Consider the following 12163-nt stretch of genomic DNA (forward strand, 5'->3'; position numbering starts at 1 on the left):
ATGATCAATGTCCAATAGGAACTGACAATAGTTGTTTCTGTCACTGTCTGATGCACCGTAAACAGGGTGGTTTTGTTCCCCATGGTACAGAGTTGAGTGTCTTTCTGTCTCTCTATCACAGCGCTTAACCAAACAGCCTCATCACAAATAGGACAAACCTCTCCTCACAGTCAGAAATCCATGCATCAGTTTTACCTTAAACATTGTGAGTAGAGTGAGCACATTGTTCTAACAGGCTGTGTACTGGCCTTTTATTCTTTATTCATTTAACTGATCTTCCAATATCAGTTGAGGTGAGATCAGAGTAACTTGCATTGCATTAAAGTAGTATTTGACTCCTGTGACATCAGAGATCCTGAGTAAACTGTGGTCACTGGGAATCGCAGGAAATTTTGCGCTGGTAATTTCCTCACTAAACAATAACACCTTCCCCAGAGCTATTGGGAATGCCAAATAAACTCTGCCCTTGCTAGTGCCTTCCAAAACCATTGATAATTTTTTCTTGTTAATAACATCAAGACTTATTATATTTTAAAGTTTGGTCTAAAGTCTCCGAAAAAAATAAGACCTTGCTGCTTGAGTGTCACTCCATTGAAATAAGGATGTTACAATAAGTATACCTTCCCAATTATAGTCAATCATTTACTTTCTGAGGTCTGATCATGCGATATCAGTACCACTGAGATCAACGTTTTCTCTGTCCAGCAGAATCGCATTATATTGTCTAAAGACTGCACCACTCTACAATTCTAATTTATTCACCGGCTCATTCGTCATGCTAAACAGATGCACTGGTCACACAATTTGCAACAAGGTAGAGATGCCCTTGACCCTCTGGAACCTTCCTCCCCTCTTATACCTGCCCACTGACTCCATGCCCTCCCCCAGCTCCACCTCCTATCGTTTATTCACCGTCCCTCCTTAACTTCCACTCTCTGATGCTGAATGTTCTGTACTCAGCAAATATCTGAACATTACCTCTCTGTGCCCCCACTTGAAGGAATTTTAGGCATGACATTTAGTTGAGCTCTTCCGCTGCGTTCGCCTCAGTGCCCATTTCTTTCAGCAATATTCCTCTCCCTGTTCCAAATACGCCGTTACCCAGCTCCAACACTCTCCCTCCACCTGGACTCCTCCCTCTGGCCTTTACCTGAACTAAATCGGTTCGTTGAGAAATCTCAACTTGACATTGGTTGTCTTAATTTCTCTGCACTTGCCTCACTAAATCCATACTATCAATGTCCGAACAGCCTATACTCCATGTGCTTAGGTCCAACTCTGACTGTGTTATTCAGCCTGTGCTGACAAGGGTGGTGCTGCTATAGTCTGGTGGACTGACCTCGACATTGCAAAGGTTGAACGCCCACTCTCAGGTACTGCCTCTTATCTCCCCCTGGACCATGACCCTACCATGGCACATCAGGCAATTGTATCAACTCCGATAACTGACCACATTTCATTGGAGATTTCTGCCCCACTCGCCCCACGCCCCTAACTGCCCCCGAGCTGATAATCCTCTGATAGCAGAGCTCGCTTCTATCTCCTCTCAAAAGTTCACAAACAGAACAGCCCAGGCAGACCCATTGCTTCAGCCTGCTCCTGCCACACGGCGGAAGTGCACGGATACACACTTGGGCCCCAGTTATGCCTGTTTCTTCCTGGGGAACATCGACCATTCCCTGTTCCAGTTCTACTCCAGCACCCATCCACAAATCTTTGTCCGATACACAGATGATATCATCGCTGCTGCATCTCTCTCTTGTCCGGAATTGGAAAAGTTCACCGATTTCACTTGGAATTTGAAACTCTCCATCACTTTCACCTGGTCGATCTCTGGCTCCTTACTTCCTTTCCTCAACATTCTTGCTTCCATTTCTGGGGATAGCCAGGCAACTGATATCCAGTATTAACCCACCGACTCCCACAGGTTCCTGGAGTATTCATCCTCACATCTGGTTTCCTGTTGTAGACTCAATTCCATTCCCCCAGTTCCTCAATCTCCACCGCATTGCTTCTGATGATACTAAATTCAACAAGGAAGCCTTTGAAATGTCCACCTTGTTCCTCAATCAAGGGATTCCCCATCACTGTTGACAACAGGGTCCTCAACTGAGTCTGATCCATCTCCTGCACTTCTAGCCTGCCCCTCCCCTTCCCTCTCGCAACGGAGTTTCCCTTGCACTTGCCTACTATCGCAGCAGCATTCACATGCAGAGGATCATCAGCCCACGTTTCCCCCACCTTCAGCGAGATGCCCCACCTGCACATATTCACCTCTCCTCCATTGTCCACCTTCTAGAGGGATTATTCCCTCCAGGATACACTGGTCTACTCTTTATTCACTCCCACCACAGGTCCACTTCACTTTCCCCTGCCGGAGGTATGACACATTCCCATTTAGATTAGATTACTTACAGTGTGGAAACAGGCCCTTCGGGCCAACAAGTCCACACCGCCCCGCCGAAGCGTAACCCACCCATACCCCTAGATCTACATCTACCCCTAACCTAACACTACGGGCAATTTAGCATGGCCAATTCACCTGACCTGCACATCTTTGGACTGTGGGAGGAAACCGGAGCACCCGGAGGAAACCCACGCAGACACGGGGAGAACGTGCAAACTCCACACAGTCAGTCGCCTGAGGCGGGAATTGAACCCGGGTCTCTGGTGCTGTGAGGCAGCAGTGCTAACCACTGTGCCACCGTGCCGCCCATTTACCTCCCTCCTCATCAGTATCAAAGGGCCCAACTATACCTTCGAGGTGAAGCAGCACCTTACCAACATTTCCCACAATCCAGTCTACCTCATGCGCTGCTCACAATGTGGTCTCCTCTACATTGGGGAAATGAAGGGTAGACTGGGTGACCGCTTCACAGAACATCCAAGTTGGACCGCTGCAGATGACTCTGAGCTTTCAGTTGCCTGCCAGTTTAACAGCCCATCCTGTTTCCTGACCAATATCGCTGTGTCAGGCTTGCTGCAGTGTTCCAGGCAAATTCAACGCAAGCTAAAAGAACTACACCTCATTTTCCATGTGCGGACTCTGCAGTCCTTTAGACTCAAAATCAAGTTCAATAATTTTTGGGCCTGAAATCCCCAAAGTCCTAGCCCCCTATCCATACACCAGGCCGAGTTGTCACATAGCCTTCCATTACTCACACCCTATTGTTAGCTACTAACAGTCTCCATTAAGAGCTATCCAGTCTCTTCTGCATATAAACCAACATTTTCCGTGTTACTATCAGTTCTGAGGAAGGGGCACTGGACCTGAAACGTTAACTCTGATTTCTTTGCACAGATGATGCCAGACCTGCTGAGCGTTTACAGCAACTTCTGTTTTGTTTCAACATTTTCATCGCAAGGTCTCACAATGCAATACGTCATCGATATTTAGAGCCCTGTGAAACATAGGAACTTTGTAATTTCTCATTTAAAATCAATAACAAATTACTCGAGATTCAACTAAGATAACAGCTTTGCTGCTATCATTCAGATCAGACACTTTGTCACAGTTCAGAAAGAAGAAAGAAATTAAAAGAGCTGGAGCGAAACTCAGTAAATCTGGCAACATCTGAACAGAGATGCAAAAAATTAACCTTTGATTCTAATAGGACTTTTCAGAACAGTGTCACATCATATTACATATGTTAATTGTGCTGCTCTCTGCAGACACATCCTCACGTTTTTTGTTTATCCAGGATTTTCTGTTTGCATTTCATGTTTCCATTATCACTTTATTGCATGTTTCTTGACAGGTCTACATGTTGACCTTGGTAATGTTTGGACAATGTGGTACTTTCATGTTTCTATTACTGTTGGTGTGTCTGTGATACCTGAATTACAGCCGAAATCTGTCTCTTCTTTAAGATCAAAAGTAAAAAGAAAATCTCAACATCTTGTAAATCTCAGGAAATCTATTTTGTTTGACAATACATTTTAGAGGCAGCTGAACTTCATGAAATAATAGCAATAGATTTTTGATGATGGAACACTTGTGTCCTTCATTGAACAAGCTTGTCTCCCCAATCTCCAAAAGCTTTCAATGCATAACATTGAATTATTACGGCAAAGGTGGTGAAAACTCAGCCCATTGTCTTTTCCAGTTTGGAATGAGCGATATTTCTACAGTCATTCTCTTGTATTGTCACCACACCCCTGTACAGTTTGTTATTAGCATCTGCTTTTAATTGCAAGCATCCTGCCAGATATGAACAACATGATCAATCTCAAACAAAAACAGACGTTGGAGGGAAAGCTCAGCAGGTCTAGCCGTATCTGTGAAGAGACATCAAAGTTAATGCTTCAGATGCGGTGACACTACTCAATCTGTATTCCCAATGATGAAATGGTGTGTATATATAATATAGTTCACTTTATCACATTTACAATTATCCGGTTCACTTCACATTGTCATTGAGCATTACATATCCCAAGCGTTGGCTCGTTCCTTGTTGTGAACTATATTTAATTCTATCTGACGTTAAGAGTGATGATGACTGGGGAATATCATTGTACTCCCCATGCAGTCTCCACAGCCACTATCCCCATTCCGCCCGATCTACTCGGTAAGTCTGACTTATTAATTCATAAGTCTTAATGAATAAGTTCACTTTTGGTTTTGGGCTGAGGGGAAAAAAGGTGAAAAATTATTGCTTTACAGCAAATAAAACTGCATTAAGATGTTTGTCAATTTGTATAAATTAATTACTGAAGCATATTCTATATGGAAGGTCCAACGTTTCTTTATTAGAGCAGTGAGAGGACCATTCAGAGAAGTCCACACTTCCTGTCTATGTTCAGGGCAATTGTGCCCAGTGACAGTCTGTTGGCTGGGGTTTGTTCCCGTGAAGGAGAGATCAGCACAGTAACAACATCCTGACTGTGTTTCTTTATTTTGTGGAGGGGCAGAGATTCCGGGTATGATGACGACAGCATTGCAAACGTACATCAAGGCAGAGTATTCTAGCCTGCGATCAGAAAACTTCCATCATTCTCCCTCACAACTGACTTCACTCGAGGAATTGGCGATGGGAGATGTGACCAATAGCCAGCAATGTCAGAATCCAGTCCAGTCCAGTCCAGTTATATTGTGAACTGAATGTGCTGTATTGAAAGCTAGACCTGTTTGCTCAGTGACCGCAATTGATGTCAGTCTCCATACATTGTAACTGTGCCCTATTGGTGAGGGGCTTCACTCAGTGCGCTGTCCCAGCCGAGGAGCCAATGCATCAGCTTCAACAGTAACAGAGATCAGCAGCTGGAGAGACGTGGAGAGGACAGATCTGAATCTGCGAATAATGGACTGGATAATTACACAAATGGAGAGGAGGCTTTCCTTGGGTCTTTACAACATTTCCCTCTGTCGGAAATGTTTACCTTATCGGATATTAGTGGTGCTGATTGGGCGGAGTGGAGAGTGTGTTACTCCTGGTGGAGGAGCGACGCTCCGAAATCTAGTGCGCTTCCAATTAAACCTGTTGGACTATAACCTGGTGTTGTGTGATTTTTAACTTTGTACACCCCGGTCTAACAGCGGCATCTCCAAATCATAACCTATTCTCGCTATTGTTGGTGTTCTCTACCTCTGTCCATTCATTAAGCCCATAAACAATTTTGAACTTCATTGCAATTTCTATTATCTATATTTGCCAATGAAAAAAACTTTTATCTTCAATTTCAATTGCAGTTTCCATTCATCTGAATTGCAGACCACTCCCTTACAAACATCTGAGAACAAAACTGTGCACAACCTCGAGATCTCTTATTGCCCTGAACTGATTTATGTATCTTGTTCTCTCTGTCACGAACCCTGTCCACTACCAGGTCATAATATCCCCAGTCTTCATCTCTGCGTCAGTGCTGTGGCTGAACAAACCATTGTCTGCTCGTTGGTAAAATTCAGACTTTATGTTTCAAGCTCTCTTCTGGCCACTTTTCCAGTTACAAGTATTTCAATCACAAAATTGTTCTTGTCCCGAACGTTACTTCATGATTAGGACAATGTATCAGAGTAGGAATGTCGCTGGATGTAATTCAGGAGCAAAGCTTATTAAACGAAAGACATTGTTTCAAGCGATTTGTTTCAAGTCCTACCACAGCTGATGGCAGAACTAAATAAAAATGATAAGAATTGGAATAAAAGTGAATTTCACGAAAAACAACTATAAAACCATATCTTGTCTGAACATCTTCCTGTTTCACTGATGACCTTCGGTAAAGAAATCTAATGTTACTACCCATCTGGGTTAAGTGTGACTTCAGACCCATATCAATGTGCTTGACTTTCTATTGGCTTGTGGAATGTCGTCAGAGTCAGGACAATTAGTGATGCTTAACAAATGTTGCCCTGGGCAGAGATGCCGACTTCCCATGGAATAAAAAATTTGAAGGTTAAACAAATTTGAAAGATGCTGGAGATCTGAAATTGCATAAATAATGCAAGGAAAAGATCAGAAAGTTCTGGGAAGCTTTTCTGAACTGAAAGCAGCTGGAAAATAGTGTGAACAATGCTGGTGACAGGGAAGTCAGCTTTGAAGGGCAGGAGGAGTGAGTTGAATCGATAGAGAAAGAGAGAGATAGAAGACAAAGAGCAAACAAAGGGAATGATGATCAGCTGGGGTGGGAATAAAATGGGAGAATCACCTCATTTATTTTTAACTTTTCACATCTTCCTGAATATCACGCCCATGCTGCTACACGTATCCCCCGCTTTTAAAAAATTCGCATTTTGCCATTTCCCTTTCCGAAAAACCTCCATTACGTCCTGTTTTCACTAATCAAAAGAAATCCGAAGAGGATTTTCACTTTTAACAAGAAACGTAAATTTTCCCCACATAAATTAATGATACCTCACTTTATGCCATATCAGCTTATGAAAGGCTTTGTCGGAACACTCTACTTTCAGATACCGAGGGCAATCTCTATCTATCTAAGATCATGTTTAAAGCGATTTGATCCCACCTGTCTGTGTTCCCTGAGTGTCGTCATGTTCTTATATTTATTAATGGGATATAGGTATCGCTGGGTGGGCCAGCATTAGTTCACTTTGTTGATTGCCCTTGAGAAGACCTTGAGCCTCACAGGGCACTTACACAGAGTGAGGCACACAAGGTGACAGCAACACAGGAGCAGTGCGATTCAAGATCGAATTTAGCAAGATTAATATTATTTGAAAAGTTAGTGATGTCAATTCGCCAGTGTAATTAGGGTGGGGAAGAAGGTGTTCCTGAGCATACTGGTCCATGTTTTCAAGTCTCTGTATCTTCTCCCTTTTGGAAGAGGTTGTGGGAGATCATTACCAGTTTGGGAGAGATATTTGATGTTGCCAGCCATTCGCTGACAATGAGAAGTATAAATGGATGGAAGGTTGTCCTCCATGATAGTATGGGCTGTGCACAAAACCGTCTGTAGTTTCTTATGGTCCTGGGAAGAGCAGTTACCGTCACACTATTATGCACGTGAATAGAATGCTTTCAGTTGCCAGTATGCAGAGCACTGGGAGAAGGCAGTTCCAAAATATTTAGATGTAACAATTGGTTGTTAAATGGATATCTACATTCTGGTTGCTGTTTTGACAACAATTGAAATTTAACCAATAAATTTAAATTATGTTTAAGATACCAAAACATAATTGAATTTATTGTATTGCCAACATCCAACCAAAGAGCCATCACATGCTTCAAAAGAATAGAGAAGCCATCACCATCACAACGAGAGAGAAAGAGATGGACGTGTAGAAGGAGAGAGAGAACACAGCGAGGCAAACAGAAGGACAGTCAGTAAACCAGAGAAAGGAAACAAAATAAGAAACAGACATTCACAAGAACAGGGAGAAGGGGAGACAGTAAGTTATGGGAAAGAAACAGAAGACAGATAAAAGGAAAATACAAGGAAACAGACCGTGTGAGAGAAATAGTGAGATACAAAGCACACAGGGAGTGGGGATGGGGTCACAGTGTGCTGGGGGTGGGGAATGGGAGGTTCTGGGGCTGTGGACCAGAGACAGGTGGAAGTGAGCACTGTAGTAACTGGGGGAAGGGAGGTGAGGATTTACTTTGACCTTTACCAAGAAATGCAGACAAAGCATAGTAAACAATGATGTACAGAACAATGGCTCTAAAATATGTTTGAGAGCCATGCAGGTTACGATGCACAGGGCGTGTGCGAGGCGAGATCAGCAGGAACAAGATCAACATTATCTGAGAATAGGGAGTCCACTCATCAGTCTAATAACAGTCAGGAAGAAACTGTTCCTGAACCAGCTGCTCAGTGATTTCAAGGTTTTGTACCTTTTAGTCTGAGGGAAGAGGTTGGAGGAGACCATTACTGGGGTCTGATGGGTCATTGCTAATCTTATAACAAAGAACATTCCAGCACAGAAACAGGCCATTCGGTGGTCCGAGCCTGCGCCGATCCAAATCCTCTATCTAAACCTGTCGCCTATTTTCTAAGGATCTCTATCCCTTTGTTCCCAGCCCATTCATGTTTCTTTCCAGAATCATCTTAAAATAAACCACTGGTCACAGTTCTCCATTTTGAGAAACTCCCTCCCCTTACTATTCTCTGCCTCCTGTTGCCCAGCCAGTTCTTTATCCACCAGCTCGTGCATCATGTGACTTCACTTTCGACATACCTCGACCATGGGGAAACATACCAAACGCCTTCCTGAAGACCACAACATGACATCTACATTGCCTCCTTCGTCAATCAACTTTGTCACTTCCTCAAAGAAATCTATTGATTTGGTAAGACATGACCTTCTCTGCACAAAACCATGTTACCTATCACTGATAAGACTATTTTCATTCAAATAAGAATAATTCCAATCTCTGGACCCTGTTTTTGTGGAGTTTATTTACAATCTCCCCGTGTCTGCATTGGGAGAATTAACTCTTTTCTCTCTCCACAGTATGTTTCTATGTTTGTTTCAGGTTTCTGCCATCTGCAGTATATTTACTTGTATTTGATGGAGAATTGATGCAAATATGACGGGTTTATTGTAAAAGTGGCACTGGTGCTCGGGCTCCCCGAGTACATGGGAATCTTGCCCAGCTACTGATGTGAGTGCATGTCTCTGATTACCTACTCCGTCTCTCTCGAGCCCTGAGTCCATCCGTTATTGCATGCAGCCTTTCACCGAGCCATCCCGGGGTTCCCCAAACCCCATCGCCTGGCACTGGATGCTCCCTATGCAAGGGGCGCGCAAAGACACTGGGCACTTTCTGACACGCTAGGGATCTGGGGTAAAGCCCCAGCCATTAAAAAAGGAACAGAATAGCTAAAATCCAATTGAACAGCAAAGCAAACAGGCTGAATGACAGCCATCTGTTATGACATTTTCAGGTCTTTTAGACTAATTTCTGTTTATCCACGTCCATCTACAAAATGATACTCCATATGTATACCTTGTCACACAGGTTTGGTGAAGGTGTAAATATCAGATCCTATGGTCATTGCGACTGATTCGTTGGGCTCCACTTTCATAGTTAATGAGATCACACTAAGTTTTTATTGTCAAGTCTATCCATTTCAAAGTAAAGATCGTGCCGGAGTTATGCTGAAAGGATTTTTGAATGTTGGAGAGAATAGATTATGCCACGTGCCAGTGAAGTTAGGAATAGGAAGGCAGTATAGTTAAAAACATGGCCAAAGAGCTGGTAGGGTAGGCAGCACTTGCAATATGTGGATCATTGGGATTCCCGGGTCAGTAGGATATAGACAGGAAGGACTGGATGCATCTGAACTGGCAGCAATCTCCAATATGTGGGTCATTGGGAATCCTGGGTCAGTATGAAATACACAAGAAGGACGGGATGGACGTGAACTGGCAGCAATCTCCTGGCAGGCAGGTTTGTTATTGTCACTCAGGAGGGTTTAAACTATTGTGGGGGGGGGGGGGGTGGTGGTAGGGGGGGAGTACGTCCACAAGCACATGACTGAAGAGTAGGTGGCAACTAATCCCAGTACAGCTAAGACCAGCAACAAACTGGCAGTGTGGAGTGAACACAATGGGACTGGCAGTCGGAAGTATGCTGATTTTAATATGAGCAGTATGACAGGCAAGACAGATGAGCTTGGAGTTTGGAGTTTGATTGAGTATATATAACTATGATATAAATATTACAGAGATTTGGTTGAGAGAGGGAACAGAAAACTGTCAATCCAATGGGTCAAGAGAGAGTTGAAGAATGTGCATTGAGAGGTTGGAGACTGTTGTTTGAAGCATAATAATTATCCAGTAGTTTATTGGAATTGGACAGTGTGTGATGAAATGTTCATATAGAAGGGACAATGGAGGAAACAGAAATTGTCTGTTTGCAATATTTTCTGCTTTACTGACAGTCTTTTCTATTCTCCTAATACCAGAGAATAGACAACGAGAATTTACATCAGGGAAACACAAACCAAATATCAGGTCAGGATCTGATGGAGTTGGGCTGAAGTGTTTTTATTTCAATGGAAGAATTATTATGGTTAAGACCGATGAACTGACAGCCTGAATCCGTGCATTGGACTATAATGTTGCAGCTTTACAGAGACTTGGTTGAGAGAGGGAAAGGACTGGCCATTTAACATTCCAGGGTTGCATTGTTTTATGCGAGATGGAGAGAAAGGTAAAAGAGGTGGACGAGGTGTTTTACTAATCGGGAGAATGCTCCATCTTTACTTGAAGAGGACATACAGGAGGGACTATCCACTGCAGCAATATGGGTAAAGCTCAAAAATAAGATGGCTGCAAGCACTGCGTTACTATAATCCCTCCAACAGCCACGGAGGGATTGAGGAACAGAAATGTACGTCGATTAAGGAAAGGTGTATTAAAAACAGAGTGGTCATAGTAAGTGACTTTAATATCTCCAATAATGACTGGGAGCCCCTTGGAGCAAGAGGCTTCGACGGGGCAGAATTTATTAACTGCAACAGTTTGTGGATTGTCCAACCAGAGGAAGCGCCATACTGGACCTCGTATCGGCTAATGAGCCTGGCCAGGTGACTGACCTTTCAGTGGGACATAATTTTAGAAACAGTGGTAACAGCTCCTTCAGATTTAAGATAGTTACGAACATGGATAAGTCAGGACATTGTGTGAAGCTACTGAATTGACGGAAGGCAAATTACGTGAGCATCAGGCAGAGCTAGGCCGTCTCAATTGGGAGGAGCTGCTATCAGGCAAATCCACATTTTGTTTTTTTTATGGGGAAATCAAAATTTTGTATGTGGGATCTGCTTGTTAAATCCTGACAGCATAATCATCTGGTGATCGTCCTCCCGCCTGCACGAATTTCAATCTATTTTGTTTGAACAGATATTTCAAGGCCACTGCACAACAGGTAACAGGAAGAGATAAAGGATAATTCTGCACTGTGTCCTTCGCAGAACCAGCTTGTCTCTCCAGGCACCTGATGTCTTTATTGTGCTGAAGTCTTCATAGTGGTTCAGAGAGCTTCAGAATTAGTAGAGCACTGAACGAAGCCGTTTAGCCAATTGTACAACGATGAGCTCTCCAACATCACAATTTGAAAACAGAGTGAACTGTGTGTGCGTGAGAGAGAGAAAAATTAACAGAGAAAAAGGAAGTGAAGAGAGATAAAAGGAATGGAGGGAAAATGGAGCGACAGAGTGAGTGAGAGCAAGTGGTGTCAGACGAGTATGAAGTTAGATCAGAAGACAGCATGAGGACAAACATACAGAAATTTTATTTAGAAATTCCCACAGACTGCAAGCCCTTTGTCTGGTGCCGTACCCTGTGAGCACTATGCTGTCATCCCAGATCATTTATCGCCAATAATTTCACAGAGCCGGGTTGCTGACGCTGAACAAGTTCCAAAATAACAATAGATTGGTTCCAGGGAGAAGGTGAATTAATTTAAAAATTTTGGGCCAACTAGACAATGTGTGAGACAGGGCGAGAGAGTCTCAGTGAGGTGGATCACTGACTGGGGGGAAATCAGTACCTCAGCTGTGGGTCAAATAATGACCAATAAAGCTTGAATACCTCGTCCGTGGTTTTGTAATTCACATTTCAATTCATATAGCTCCACATCGTAAGTGAATTTTAACAGACTTGTCTCTTTGTATTTTTCATGTTTTGGTATGTGCTGAAACGCTTGTTTTTTGTCCCAGTATTTTGTGTTGAATAAACACATTTTATTGTTGTGGT

This window comes from Chiloscyllium punctatum, unplaced genomic scaffold, assembly GCF_047496795.1.
Source record: "Chiloscyllium punctatum isolate Juve2018m unplaced genomic scaffold, sChiPun1.3 scaffold_81, whole genome shotgun sequence".
In the NCBI taxonomy this organism is placed as follows: Eukaryota; Metazoa; Chordata; class Chondrichthyes; order Orectolobiformes; family Hemiscylliidae; genus Chiloscyllium; species Chiloscyllium punctatum.